Source organism: Arachis ipaensis, chromosome B8, assembly GCF_059453495.1.
Source record: "Arachis ipaensis isolate K30076 ecotype BB chromosome B8, ASM5945349v1, whole genome shotgun sequence".
Classification (NCBI taxonomy): domain Eukaryota; kingdom Viridiplantae; phylum Streptophyta; class Magnoliopsida; order Fabales; family Fabaceae; genus Arachis; species Arachis ipaensis.
In genome coordinates, this window is record NC_142443.1 from 57,029,409 (window position 1) to 57,043,182 (window position 13,774).

Here is a 13,774-nt window from a genome sequence, read left to right on the forward strand (position 1 = left end):
AAAAATATGGGAAAATAGGTAAAGAAGCTTTGCTTTACAAGTTATGTATGTTAGGTAAGATCTTAGACTAATCAAGGATTCGCTTAATCAGCTCACTTAGCCTTATACATATACCTTTGCCTTTACCTTGACCCCATTACAACCTTAATTAAAGACCTCATGATTTTTGGTATGTCTATATTCTATAATTGTTGATTGGTTAGATGAAGAACAAAGTTGCAGAAAGAAAGGATAAAAAGAGGAATAGAGTGATTAACCCAATAAACACTTAGTGACTAGAGAGTAAACACAAAATCCAGTGAGGGTTCAATAGCTCATTAACATATATCTCTGCTTGAATTATTAATTGTCTTGTAAGTTTATAAAATGTTTTTCTCTCCCATCTCAATTGTAAAAGTGCTTTATCATTATCTAAGGTTTGGCTATGTATATGTGATTCCTTGAGAATATGAATTAATTCAACTACATGTAAGCTTTATATACAAGTAAATAACAATTAAGAATTGCATGATGCATTTAGGTAGTTGCATTTAGAATAGATTGCATTGCATGAGATTCCACCACTTCAACCTTACCTTACTCTTTATCTTGGATTTAGCATGAGGACATGCTATTGTTTAAGTGGGGGGAGGTTGATAAACCCATATTTTATAATATATTTTGTGCTTAATTTGAGTGATTTATTCAATCCTTCACCCACTTGTTCATATTAATTGCATGGTTTTACTTTCCCTTCCTTATTATGTAATGTATGTGAAAAACATGTTTCCTATGCTTTAAAAGTAATTATTTTAATTTCCCTTTATTACCATTCGATGCTGTGATTCGTGTGTTGAGTAGTTTCAGATCTTCTAAGGCAGGAATGACTTAATGGATGGAAAGGAAACATACAAAATTGGAAGGAAAGCATAAAATGGAGTTTTTGAAGAAACTGGCAACGACGCGATCGCATGGACGACGCGGCCGCATGCCAGCGCGAATCAACAGCGACGCGACCGCGTGATTGACGCGATCATGCACCTTGAGCGAAACACATATGACGCGGACGCATGACTGACGTGACTGCGCGACAAGGAAAACTCCAAGTGACGCGACCGCGTGACCCACGCGGCCGCGTGACAGAGGCCACGCACCAGAAATCACAGAAAATGCTCCCAGCTATTTCTGAAGCCTTTTTTGGCCCAATTCCAAGTCCAGAAGGCACAGATCAGAGGTTATGAAGTGGGGAAATGCATCCATTCAGAGGGAGAGTCTCCAATTAGTTTTGAGGGAGGTTCTCTCCTCTCTCTTTAGGATTAGGATTTAGATTTAGGATTTTATTTGCTTTCAGGATTATCTTTTTATCAGGTTCAACATTCCTTTTTATTTATCTTTTCAATTTAATTTATGAATTCTTCTATATTACAAATTACTCTTTTGAATTAATGTTAATTGAGGTATTTCAGTTTATTATTGCTCTCCTTTATTTCTATTACTGTTGCTTCCAATCTGAAGAGATTTCTATTACTCAAACATGATTGATAATTGTTATCTTTGCTAATTAAATTGAACTTCAATAATCCCAATCTTTCCTTAGGGATTAACTAGGATTGGAGGATCTAACTAATTAGTCACTTAACTTTTCTTTACTTTAAGTAAAGACTAACTGAGTGGAATTAAGATTCAATCTTCATCATCATTGATAAGGATAACTAGGATAGGACTTCTAATTTATCATACCTTGCCAAAAGTTTATTCTATAGTTATTTATTTACTTTACAGTCTTTTGCTTATTTCAATTGAAATTTAAATTACTTGCTCCTTATCTTCAAAACCCCAATTTACAATCTCCATAACCAATAATAAGAACATATTTCCCTGCAGTTCCTTGAGAAGACGACCCGAGGTTTAAATACTTCGGTTATCAATTTATTTAGGGGTTTGTTACTTGTGACAACCAAAACGTTTGTACGAAGAGATTTCTATTGGTTCAGAAACTATATCTACAACGCGACTATTTTTATAAATTCTTTACTAGCAAAAATCCTAACGTCAGGCTGCCAACCTCCCGTTGAGTTGTTGCACCCCTTTGACGAAAGTCGGGCTTTTCATGTCGAGTATGGCCCGGCATTTATCCGAATTTGTTTTGATTCCTCTTTGTGTGAGCATAAAACCCAAGAATTTGCTAGTTTCTACTGCGAAAGTGCATTTTGCCGGATTGAGTCGCATGCCATGCTTTCTTATAGTGTCGAACACTTGGTTCAGGTCGGACAATAGCGCCTCTTCACTTTGTGTCTTTATTAACATGTCGTCCACATAGACTTCCATGATTTTTCCGATATGCTCTGAAAAGACTTTATTCATTAACCTTTGATAAGTAGCTCCTGCATTTTTAAGACCAAAAGACATTACGATGTAGCAGTAGTTTGCTTTTAGGGTTAGGAATGAGGTTTTTTCTTGGTCGGGTGGATGCATTGGGATTTGATTGTATCCCGAATACGCATTCATGAACGAGAGGTATTTGTATCTGGAGGAGGCATCCACCAGGGCATCGATACTTGGGAGTGGATAAGGATCTCTTGGGCAGGCTTTGTTGAGATCAGTGTAGTCGGTGCACATTCGCCACTTCCCGGTTGAATTTTTCCCCATGTCGATCTTCCTTCTTTTTGGACTCTTTTTCCTTATCTCGGGAGGGATAGGTGAATCTGGTTTTTGAGGTCTCTCCTAGTCGAGAGTTTTCCTCCATGTTGATGTACTTCTCTGCTCGTTCTTACACTTCGTTCAGAGATGTTGGGTGTTTTTTCGATATAGATTGACTAAAAGGCCCCTCTCGCAAGCAATTGATGAGGCCCATAATGGCAGCCTCTGTTGGTAGGCTTTGTATGTCCAGGCATGTTTTGTTGAATCTTTCCATGTAACTGCGAAGACTCTCCCAATCTCCTTGCTTAATTCCTAATACACTTGGGGCGTGTTTAGCCTTATCTTTTTGGATGGAGAATCTGGCCAGAAACTTCTTGGCTAAGTCGTCGAAGCTTGAGATGAACCTAGGAGGTAGATTGTCGAACCACCTGATTGCTGTCTTTGTTAAAGTAGTTGGAAAGGCTTTGTAGTGAACTGCATCTGAGCCGTCGGTGAGATACATTCTACTTCTAAAAGTGCTGAGATGATGGCCGGGATCTGTAGTGCCATCGTACAGAGTCATATCCGGAGGTTTAAAGTCCTTGGGGATTTTGGTCTTCATGATCTCCCTAGTGAATGGATCTTGATCTTTGCGAGAGTTGTCCTCAGGAGTGGATCGAGTAGTTTTGGCTTTGAGATCGGCTTCGAGTTTTAGAAGTTTATCTTCTAATTCTCGGCGTCGCCTTATCTTCCTTTATAGATCCCTCCCGGCTTCTCGTTGATGTTGGGCCTCTTTTTCAAGTTGCTTTAAACGATCTTGAAGCGCCTCTATCGTTCCTGGATTTGGTGCGTTTTTTCCCCCGTTAGGTTCCGGGGTATCTTTCGGTGTAGTGTCCGCATTTTTGTGCGGCATTCTATCCTCCAGATCTGAGACATGGTCGTTGTCCTGTTCATCCGCCATGGTGATGGGATGACTTCTAGGTTCCCCGGCAACGGTGCCAATGTTCCGAGGGTTACCTGAAACTGTAGGTCGATCTCGGACGAGATCTTCTGTGCTGGTCGGAGATGACATGTCCGACTGGTGGGTGGCGGCCGGAGCTGTCATGTCCGACTTGTGGGACTGGCGGCACTGCTGATTCTTCGTCACTGGAGGGTAGGGGGTACCTGCAAGAGACTCTGATGCTTAAGTTAGCATGGGTATTAAACAGGTTTTTAGTAGGACCAGAGCATGAGTTATACTTGGGTGCTCCAGTGTATTTATAGAGGTGTGGAGTGACCTTTCTAGATAAGATAAGTTAGTTATCTTATCTGATCTTATCTTATCTTTGGGTGAGGTTAGCTTATCTTCAAGGGAACTGCCTTTATCTCTATAGGCTTGGATTGTCTTTGGATTTGGGTCGTGTTCCTCTATTTGGGCCCTTTTACTGGGCTTTCCTGCCAGTTTGGCCGAGCTTTTTGAGAAGAGGTCGGATAGTCAGACCTGTCGAGGTCGGTCGTCTTGTCGCTAAACATCCCGGGTCGGATAACTCGACCCAGGATATGAACAGAACCTCTCCATACCAGCTTGTCTATGGCAAGGCCTGTCATCTGCCCGTGGAACTGGAACATAAAGCCTACTGGGCAACCAGAGTCCTAAACCTGGATGCCAAGTTAGCTAGAGAGAAAAGATTGCTCCAGCTGAATGAGCTAGAGGAATTCAGACTCAATGCTTTTGAAAATGCAAAGATTTATAACGAGAAAGCAAAAAGGTGGCATGACAAAAATCTGTCATCTAGAGTCTTTGAACTAGGATAGAAGGTTCTGCTGTTTAACTCTAGGCTCAGACTATTCCCCGGGAAATTGAAATCCCGGTGGAGGGGACCATATGTGACTACAAAGGTGTCACCATATGGATATGTCGAGCTTCAAGATATTGACTCTGACAAAAAGTTCATTGTTAATGGACAGAGAATCAAACATTATCTTGAAGGCAATTTTGAGCAAGAATGCTCGAAACTGATACTAGAATAAAGCTCAGTCAAGGTCCAGCTAAAGACAATAAAGAAGCGCTTGCTGGGAGGCAACCCAGCCATTAGCAAGTTATTTGCTTTTTAATTAATACTTATAAAAGTTTGATATAAATTTTCTTCAAGATTAATCATCAAATTGTAGGAATTCACAGAGTTAGAGAAAGATTCAGCGCAAAAAGCAGAGAAAAGGAGCTCACTGGCAAGAAAATGCCAGTAAGGGGCATTTTGGGCGTTAAACGCCAGAATGGATACCATCCTGGGCATTCAGAAAAATGCCCAGTAACAAAAGATTTCTGGCGTTTAACGCCAGCCAGGGTACCTGGCTGGGTGTTAAACGCTCACAATGGCCAATATATGGGTGTTAAACGCCAGAAAGACAGGGGGAGGGGATTTTGTTTTCCACTTCAAAATTTTTCGGACTTTCATGTTTTGATTCATAATTTTCTGCATAAACATGTTACAAATTTTCTTCATTCACCTTCAATTTTCCAAAATTCAACAATTTTCTAAATCCCTTTTCAATTTTATTTCAAATCCTTCCCAAATCTTCTTCAAAAACTCAAGTATTTTTTCAATTTCTTTCCAAATATTTTCCAACTCAACATATCATCTCTTAATTCTTAGATGCATCAACCAATTTTCAGATTTAACCCCTTTATATCTTTTTCATATAAAAATCTCTTCTTTTTCATATCATGATTCTATTTTTTTTTCACCAATAATATCTTTATGTCATATCTTTTTCAAATTTTCGAAATCCCTCCCCTCCACTTATATATACACATTTGGCCATCCCCACCTCTCCACTATTCAAATTTGCCTATCCTCCTATCTCTCTTCTTTCCTTTCCTTTGCTTGAGGGCAAGCAAACCTCTAAGTTTGGTGTGTTTTTTCGTGATCACCGAGCTAAGACTCATTAAGATCATGGCCCCTAAGGGAAAATAAACCAATTCAAGAGGCAAGAAAGAGAATACTCCAAAGAGTCTTTGGAATCAAGAGAGGTTCTTAACCAAAGAACATGCAGACCATTACCACAAAATAATGGGTCTGAGGTCAATGATCCTGGAAGTTAAATTCGATTTGAAAGAAGACGAATATCCGGAGATCTGAGAGCAAATTCGAAATAGAGGATGGGAAATTCTAGCTAATCCTGAGATAAAGGTTGGAAGAAACATGGTTCAGGAATTCTACTCAAATTTGTGGCTGACAGATAAGCAAAGAATAACTGGAACCGACTTTCATACCTTTCGAACTATGGTCAGATGGAGGATTATTTACTTCCACCTGGACAAAATAAGAAAGGTCTTCAAACTGCCTCAACTACAAGATGATCCAGAATCCTTTAATAGGAGAATGGTGAGAGTAGATAAGGGGTTGGACCAAGTTCTAGAGGACATATGCCTCCCTCGAACTAAGTGGATAACCAACTCAAAAGGTGTCCCAAATCAACTCAAGAGAGGAGATCTCAAACCAGTCGCAAGAGGCTGGTTGGACTTCATTGGGCGTTCTATACTGCCTACTAGCAACCGCTCTAAGGTTATTGTCAAAAGAGCAGTGATGATTCATTGTATTATGCTGGGAAACGAAGTGGAGATTCATCATCTGATTTCTTGTGAGATTTACACAATTGCAAACAAGAACTCCACTGAAGCCAAACTGGCTTACCCAAGCTTAATTTCTCTACTATGTAAAGATGCTGGGGTAAGGATAGGAGTAGATGAATTCATCCCAATCAAACACCTAATCACCAAGAAGTCAATGGAAGGACAACAAGTGCAAGATAACTCCATCAAAAGGAGGGCGCAGGAGTTCCTCTCGGAAATCCCTGAAATTGACTACTGAACCCACCTAGAAGCATCTGTCACCAAGCTGCAAGAAGCTATGGATCAACTTAAAGAAGAACATCAGAATTAAAACTGCATGCTCTGCAAGCTGCTTAAGGAACAGGAGAAGCAAGGGCGTGAGCTACAGGAGCTGAAGCGCCAGAAGCTCTCCCTTGAGGGACCAGACACCCCACAGATTGAAAGAGCATCCACTTCTCAAAACCAAGGTTGTTGAGTCCTAACTCTGTGATAACCTTTATTATTAGGAATCTATTTTAAGAGTAATTTATTTTTCTATTTTTTTTTTTATTTTTTGTCTTCTATTATTATTGGTCTGCACCTATATTTATTCTTTAGTCTTATTTTTATTCCATGATTAATAAAATTTAAAGTTTATGTCTTAAAGCTATGAATGTCCTATGAATCCATCACCTTTCTTAAATGAAAAATATTTTTAATCACAAAAGAACAAGAAGTACATGAATTTCAGATTATATCTTGAAATCAGTCTAATTATTTTGATGTAGTGGCAATATTTCTTGTCTTCTGAATGAATGCTTGAACAGTGCATATTTTTGAATTTGTTGTTTATGAATGTTAAAATTGTTGGCTCTTGAAAGAATAATGGAAGAGGAGAAATGTTATTGATGATCTGAAAAATCATAAAAATGATTCTTAAAGCAAGAAAAAGCAGTGAATAGAGAAAGCTTGAAAAAAAAAGGATCCAAGGCTTTGAGCATCAGTGGATAGGAGGGCCCACAGGAATAAAATCCTGGCCTGAGCGGCTAAACCAAGTTTTCCCTAACCATGTGCTTGTGACTGAGCGATTAAAGTCATGATCTAAAGCAAAAAGAGTGTGCTTAAGAACCCTGGACACCTCTAATTGGGGACTCTAGCAAAGCTGAGTCACAATCTGAAAAGGTTCACCCAGTTATGTGTCTGTGGCATTTATGTATCCGGTGGTAATACTGGAAAACAAAGTGCTTAGGGCCACGGCCAAGACTCATAAAGTAGCTGTGTTCTGATGCCAAGGCATCTTAGGCTAGTTTCACTAGCCTTTTTCTTTTATTTTTAGTTGTTTTATGCATTTTCTTGAGCCTTAAGTAATCATTTTGGGCCAAATAGTCATGCTTGTCTTAAATCATTCAACATGAAGATTTTGATGCAAATTCTATGAGTTTTTAGTTATATTCCTTGAAAGCTATGAATGGAAGAATTCTCATGAATTTTTGCAAGACTTTGATGCAATTGTTTGGATGATTTCAGGAAAGAAGAGGCTAGGCAAGGAAGCAACAAAATCAATAAAGGAAGCTTGAATATCACATGTGGAGTTTAAGTTCCAGTTTAAGCTTAAACTGGAACTTAAACTACCAAGCCATATAATGCTGGAAATGGCATTTAAGTTCCAGTTTAAGCCTAAACTGGAGCTTAAACGCCAGAATCATGAAGGCTAAGAAATGCTGAAACTGAAGTTTAACCTCCAGTTTAACCTTAAACTGGAGGTTAAACGCCAGAATGAGAATTCCACTCAGGAAGCATTTCCACGTTTAACCTCCAGTTTAACCTTAAACTGGAGGTTAAACGCCAGAAATGGGAAATGCACCAGGGAGCCATTTCCACGTTTAAGCTCCAGTTTAACCTTAAACTGAAGCTTAAACGTGTTCGACAATTCCACACTCCAGGGTTGCCTTCTTCCATTTCCACATTTAAGCTTCAGTTTAACCTTAAACTGAAGCTTAAACGTGCTCGAGCTTGTGCCTCCAGGGAGTGCCAGCGTTTAAGCTCCAGTTTAAGCTTAAACTGGAGCTTAAACGTGTTATATGGAACAGCTTGACCATGCCTTCTTCAAACATAAATAACTTGAGCTACAAAACTCCAAATGAGGTGATTCAAAATGCATTGGAAAGAAGACATCTAGATCTTTCCAAGCATATATGGCATGCATGGTGGATACTAAAAATTGAGGGAGAAAACAGCCCCGTAATGTGCATAGAAGAGCATAGTACCAACATGCAATCAGGCCAGCTGACCTCTTCACCTTCCATGGAGTATAACTCGAGTTGTAGAGATCCAATTGAGGTGCTTCCAGTTGCGTTAGAAAGCTGACATCCATAGCTTTCCAACGAGGTATAATAGTCTATATTTGGCATCAAATTGGCAAGGTTGACAAGAGAACAAAGTGACGACTCAAGAAAGGGGGGTGCAACGTTTGAGTGTAGTTTAATGGATCATTATCCTTTTTGGATCAATTATGTCACTCTACCCTTCAAGCAAGCAAGGCCCATCAACAACACCAAATCAAGGCCACAAGAATCATCTAGAATAGTTTATTTTCATTTGATTGTAATTTGCTTTGAATTTCATTTTCATTTTGTAATTTAGGGAGCCTATTTAAAGGCCTTAGTTTCTGCATTTGAAAAAAAAAAAAAGGGGGGATTGAAGGGGAATCCAGCCCCTGAGGGGGACTGACTTTTACCTTTTCATTGAGCTAGTTTTCATATCTTTGTAATTGAATTCAGAGCTATGACTCACTAAACCCCCTTTCATTGGGTTAGGGAGCTCTATTGTAATTCAATGAATCAATAATAGTTTATCTTCTTCTTCAATCTTTTCTCTTGAATTTTGTTAGAAAGCTTCTCGATCTAATTCCATTGGGTAGTTGTCTTGGGAAAGAAACTACCCATAATTGGAATCCTTCGGAACCTTGGGAAAGGAATGGAGGATTCATGCTAGAGAAGCTTTCTCACAGTGAATTGGATTGGGGTTTGGATGGATATTGTGACATGTAATCCTACCAAATTGTGGTTCATGAAACTGTGTGGTATAATCAGTGATCGAGCATCATCTCTTCTTATGAACATTTAAACCAAGGGATTGGGAAATTGTTTGTTTTTAGAGAGAATTGGTGAGCCAAGGGATTGGGATCCAATCATATAAGATTGCCAAGCAAAATTTAATGAACGCATTGGTTGAGGAAGAGATAAACATGTTTTGATTCGGAGATCTCAATATCTCCTATACCCAATGAATTCCCCATTTCTGATTTCCACTTTCTCTCTACATTCTGCAACTCAATTCATGCAATCACCCCCATTCCCTTTTAATTTCAGCAATTTAGCTTCTGCTCTTTAATTCATGCAATTTAAGATTCCGCCATTTCAATTTCTTGTCATTTACGTTTTCCCGCCAATTTTACATTCCGCAATTCTCATCTAAATCTTGATTCCGCTCAACTAGAACACACTTCTAATCCGAATTGCTCATTCAACCAATCCTTGTGGGATTCGACCTCACTCTATTGTGAGTTTTTACTTGACGATAGCCGGTGCACTTGCCGGAAGGAATTTTGCCGATCGTGCAATTTCCTAAATCGTAGCATAACAAGTTTATGCATCATCAAGTTTATGGCGCCGTTGCCGGGGATTGGTTTTCGATTGACAATTCTCAAATTGGAAGTTAACTAGATTGAGCAATTTTTCTTTTCTTTTGTTAATAGTTTTTGTTTCAGTTTATTACTGCTAATTTCTGTAAATTTTAATTTGTTTTCTTTGCTTATTCACTTGTTAGCATACTAACCACTAGCTGTTTGTGATATTGCCTCACTATGGAATTTCCACTATCTTTGGATGAGTATTGTTTGAGACTGAGCACATTGCAAAAAAGAAAGGAGTATCCATCATCTTTTGGTCAATCAAAATTCATGAGAAACTCTCCACCACCACAGAATGATTCATGTTATTATGCTCATGGTGGGTGGGAGTATCAGGAACAGGAAACGGGGTACTTCCCAGAGCCACAAAATGGTCCATGTTTTGGTGAATTTGATCACTACTCAAGTTGTGGCTGGGAAGATCAAAACCAAAGAGATTTCACTTATTCACACCCCATTCATCAAGAGCCATCACCTCTGAATTATCCAACCTCACCTCCTAGTTTTACATATCCAAATTCTTTAGCACTTGAGCATTTCTCAGCACAAAATTCCTTCTCAAATTCATACAATTCATTTCATTATCCACAAGACTCATTCCACTACACACAAGAGTCATACCACTACCAACACTCCAACCAAAGACTCTATCAGCCCACACAAAACACATACTCCCAACCACCATATCACAACCAAGATAATCAACCTCATCAACCCAATCCGAACCAACAATTTCAAGATCAATTAAACAGGATAGAAGGAATGCTTGCAACTATGGGCAGAGATGTGGCCGATTTGAAAGGCTTTAAGGAAGAAGTGATATCCAACTTACAAAATCAAGGTGCTGCCATTCAAAAGCTAGAAGCACAAATTGGATATCTATCAAAGCAAATCCCTACCCACAATTCTTCTAGTGATACCATGGCAAACCCAAGGGAGGAATCAGAAGAACAAGAAAGGGAGAAAGTCAATCAAGGGAGATCACACTCCAATGACACAGAGAGTTGCAAAGAGGAAGGGTTCATTGAACCACAAATTCAGGAAGCTTTTGATGAACAGGATACTCCAACTGTCCAACAACAACCAAGTTCTGAGATCAAGGATGTGAAGGCAGTAGAAACAAGCACCAAAATGAGGATTGTGACCGAGAAACAAAGGACCATATCCATGAAGAAGAGAAGGTCGAAGAACAATCCAACTCCTGAGCCAACAAGCAAGTTCACTCAAGCCAATCACAAGGGAAAGCTTGCTGGAAAGAAGCATTCACAACAAGGGGCACTAACTAGCTCCTTTATCCACTTGAAGTCATTCCTCTTAACAAACTGGAGGAAGAGGAAGAAAGTCAGGAACAGCATGTCAAGCTAATGACAGTAAAGAAGCGCTTGTTGGGAGGCAACCCAACCAAAGGTAGTTTTTCTTTTCTAGTTATTTCAATAAAAGAGTTAAGTAGATTTATCTGTATTGCAAGGAGCTAAGTTTGGTGTTGCACACCAAAACAATTCAAGGGTGAATGTGAGATTCTAAGTTTGGTGTTCCACCAAAAACTTAATTAAAAGCACATTTCTACCTCAGCATGACTAGTCACTAGCTCCAACCAATCAGGGAAACTACTTAAACAATAGTTTAATTTCTAGATTCATAGTTATTTTTCTAGTTCATAGTTATTTTCTTAATAAAAGCACATGAGGTTTTCTGCATATGATCCCAATTGCTGCATATGGCAAGGAACTAAGTTTCGTGTTCACACACCAATCTAAGTTCAGAGGCCTACAAACATCCATGCATGCTAACCAATTCTCAAAGTGCTTGGGGAACAAGCAACTTCTAATAGCTTTGCAGGAAGACAATCAATCTCATGGAAGGAATATACATCATCATCAAAGAGAACACCAAGGCTAGGAAGGATGATGAACAACAAAGAAGATGCTAAAAGGTTGTATTGTCACTTAATTGCTTGTACTTTGAATTGCTGATATTTGAAGTTTGCATGCACCCCTGCTTTAAGTTTGAGTCATTGCAGTTTTTGTTTGTCTGTTTGTTTAATTTTCAAATAAGTGATAGTCTAAGTGTCTGGATAACTTCATCTTCTTAAACAAATGCTTGCCATGCTTGTTCTGTTTCCATAAAATAAAAGAAATGTTTGAACAAAAGTAACTCAATTCCATTTGGTAAGAAATCAAATAAGATTAAGTGGTGGTATGCATGTTTGATTGAATAGTCAGCTCACTAAGAAATAAAGTTAGAATTGTCACTTTTAGTGGAAATTAGGATGCTGTCTATGGATCTTGATGAATAAATGTCTTTGGCCATGAAAAAGAAAGAAAAAGAAGAAGAAAAAGCCACTGAAAAAGGGCAACCAAAAAGCAAAAAAGTGAGAAAATAAGCTAGGCACCAATGGTTTGAACTTCTGAGACAAATGCCTGTGGTGTTTATGTATTAAGGATATGCTTGGATGAATAGGTTCTGAGGAGTGTTTCAACACTTGGTAACTTGGGTTAACTAACCCGGGATTATCAACCAAAAGTCCATTATCAAGAGCAACCTAAATACAAAACATTTAGTCACACAAAGAGGTGCTGGGCACCAATGTCTCAAGAAGAAATGTGAACTAAAATGCCTGTAGTGGATATGTGTAGTGCACTAATAAGAAAAAGAAAATGCCAAAGGCTTGAGCAACACATGACACTGAGCAACAAGGAGCAAATAAGCTCAAAGAAAAAGAAAAACAAAGAAAAGAAACTTGCCAAGGATATGTGAATAACAAGAGGCCATAAGCAGTGTTTTAGTGGAAACATAAAAAGTGACATTCTTACCTAAGAAACAATAAAGTGATGCTGCAACAACTTTCTGCATGAACACCCCATTAATCAATGTCAATTACTTACTGATATGGCTAATGAATTTACTTTCTGTTTCATTCTTTCTTCTCAATAATTCAGAACTTGCTTGGGGACAAGCAAGGATTAAGTTTGGTGTTGTGATGCCAAGGCATCTTAGGCTAGTTTCACTAGCCTTTTTCTTTTATTTTTAGTTGTTTTATGCATTTTCTTGAGCCTTAAGTAATCATTTTGGGCCAAATAGTCATGCTTGTCTTAAATCATTCAACATGAAGATTTTGATGCAAATTCCATGAGTTTTTAGTTATATTCCTTGAAAGCTATGAATGGAAGAATTCTCATGAATTTTTGCAAGACTTTGATGCAATTGTTTGGATGATTTCAGGAAAGAAGAGGCTAGGCAAGGAAGCAACAAAATCAATAAAGGAAGCTTGAATATCACATGTGGAGTTTAAGTTCCAGTTTAAGCTTAAACTGGAACTTAAACTACCAAGCCATATAATGCTGGAAATGGCGTTTAAGTTCCAGTTTAAGCCTAAACTGGAGCTTAAACGCCAGAATCATGAAGGCTAAGAAATGCTGAAACTGAAGTTTAACCTCCAGTTTAACCTTAAACTGGAGGTTAAACGCCAGAATGAGAATTCCACTCAGGAAGCATTTCCACGTTTAACCTCCAGTTTAACCTTAAACTGGAGGTTAAACGCCAGAAATGGGAAATGCACCAGGGAGCCATTTCCACGTTTAAGCTCCAGTTTAACCTTAAACTGAAGCTTAAACGTGTTCGACAATTCCACACTCCAGGGTTGCCTTCTTCCATTTCCACGTTTAAGCTTCAGTTTAACCTTAAACTGAAGCTTAAACGTGCTCGAGCTTGTGCCTCCAGGGAGTGCCAGCGTTTAAGCTCCAGTTTAAGCTTAAACTGGAGCTTAAACGTGTTATATGGAACAGCTTGACCATGCCTTCTTCAAACATAAATAACTTGAGCTACAAAACTCCAAATGAGGTGATTCAAAATGCATTGGAAAGAAGACATCTAGAGCTTTCCAAGCATATATGGCATGCATGGTGGATACTAAA